Raw genomic sequence first — 2,570 nt, forward strand, 5'->3', positions numbered from 1 at the left:
AAGAACATCATTCCAAAAGCTTATTCTACGCAAAAGTAGGTTCTGGAGGTAATTTTGAGAGTGGAAATCAAGTTTACGGCAGACGGGAATAATAACTTCACGAGGCCGCGAGGCCGCGTTACCTCATTTTGACACGAAAATGCTTTACTATTGCCATAAAAACTATCCAGTTAAGCTCTCATGTTGCACAAAATGATGAATTCATAAAGGCCACCTTTTCCAGCGAAATATTTTTTGAAACAAACAACATATTTGCTATTAGAGGCGAAAACACCTTCCTATTTCATTACGTGGGTGAAGACAAGAACCTCATTCGTGTCAAATTACCATACGCAATTGCCAGAAAACAAGTTGCCAACACGCTCCGTGTCAAAAACGCAACTAAATAAATTTCCCACCAGTGTTCAGCATCAAACCCTTTACTTGAATTATCAAGCAAAAAATGGGCAACAAGCTCTTTCAAATAATTGCAATAAAGGTCTATTGAATTTCTAAAAAAATATTAACCATGGAAAGATGTCAACGATATGACATATTAGGGCACTTTGAATTAAAAATGGAGTATATTTCAACATTGTTTCTCGATATTTGTTTCTTTAGTCAATTACAAATGCTTGTAGTTCTTATAGTGTCATCGTCCAGGTGAGGGTAGTTCTGAAAAGAACTGTTGTTGGTGACTGACGTTTCGACAACCTGAACGGAAGTCACCTTCACAGTCACCTAAATAGTGTTTGTCAGTCGATGATGTTATAAGTCTGGTCCGTTGAAATTTAGCCATGATGGTTTTGGATGAAAGACTTTTGCAATGCTTGTTTTCAGTCATTGGTCGGTTTCGATCCGTCTATTGTTAGTCAAATTGGTCGGTTTCAGGTTCGTGTATAGTTAGTCACATTAGTTCGGTCTGTTAGAGGTTCGCTTGTCGGTTTCGTTTATGTCGTGGATAAAGTCATTTGTAAGGTGCCAGTAGTTTTTGACATCTGTTAACAGGTGTCTGCTCAAAGTTAGTGTACCAGCTTTCCAGAGTCAGTCATTGAAAATAGTTTGTACTGTAGGCTAAGCATTGAGCAGTGTCCCAGCCAACGTTGTGGTTTGTCAGGTGATGATGTACAGCAATATCATATCATATATCTTTCTTTACCCTCGGATTTTAGAGTAGCTTGGTCTAGCTAATATCTCCGAGCATTTACCCTCCCAACCATGATACACCACAGAAGACGGACCACAACACAGGGAACTACATGCCATACTCTTTGCGACAAGTGTGTAGGTTCTTTTACGTCCCACAGGATTATGAACATTGAAGGGTTATGAGACGGGACCTCCGGCTTATCGTCCTTATCCGAGAAGACTAGTGAGTCTAACCATTTGCAGATGTAATTACAAAGGCAGCACTTTCTCCTCAGTTATTTAAAGACCCTGAGTGTTAGTCCGGCCGAAGTTGAACTCACGACCTCCCGCGTGACAGCCCGGTGCTCAACCAACTGAGCCACCGTTGGTTGAGCACCGGGCTGTCACGCGGGAGGTCGTTGTTGGAATCACCATTTATCGTGGTTCGTTTGTGTTCAGTCAGTCTCGTGTTAAGGTTTCTGCTTGTCTCATCAATTTAGGAAATATGGCAGTCGGAGCATTTGATCTTGTAAACTGTTTCCTGTATGTTGTTGGATTCGTCCCTGTATTTGACGTTGTTCAGCAAGTATCGTAACGTATGTAGGCTTGTGGGCTACACGGATGTTGTAGAGCCCGTGAGATGGTCTCAGAAGTGCCCTTAATGTTCGTTGCGTCAGCTTCGGTAGGTCGGTAAATGTTTCGTCTAATAAAGTCAGCTACTGCATCGGATACACAAGATTTCATAATCTTACTAGGAACACTCAGAAGCGATATCGGTCTATAGTTGTTAGTGTCAGCTTCATCATTTTTCTTGTACACCGGAATCAGGCGAGGTTTCTTCCAATCGGTGAAGGTTTCTCCGAGGTTTACGCAGAATGAGAATAAGCTAGTCAAGGGTGAAAAAATGGCAGGCTAAGTAGTTTTAATAATTTTGGCGGAATGTCGTCTGTACCGGCTAATTTATTCGGTTTAATAGCTTTTAGTCTGCGCCAGACCGTATCCTCGCAAACGGTGATATCCGTCACAGAGGGCACTGAGCCAATGCGATCGCTCTGCTGTGGAAAATAGCAATCATCTCGTCCAAGTCTAGTACCGATATTAGCAAAGAAATCATTTATTAAGAGCGCCTCTCAGCAATTTTCACCTAAGACCGTGCAAGATAAAAAAATCGAAAATTGCCAAACTTTGTCACAATAAAGTACTACCAAAACCATTTTAAGAAAAATATGTTTTAGTTTGTTTCGATAATTATTTTACCTGGACGGCAACGTTTTCGGTACGGGGCCTTGTGAGCGAGTGAAAACGACGCCAAAATGTTGCTCGTTTGAATCGCTATTTTTGAAATAACCAATGAGTAACTTGAAATTCAAAACAACATGGCACAACTAGAGTAATTCCTTCACCCTTTAGCGCTGTTAACGGTACAATATACCAAATCTGGAATTTTTGACCAAATTTTAAAA

The sequence above is a fragment of the Montipora capricornis genome, chromosome 6 (assembly GCF_036669925.1).
Source record: "Montipora capricornis isolate CH-2021 chromosome 6, ASM3666992v2, whole genome shotgun sequence".
Taxonomy (NCBI): Eukaryota; Metazoa; Cnidaria; class Anthozoa; order Scleractinia; family Acroporidae; genus Montipora; species Montipora capricornis.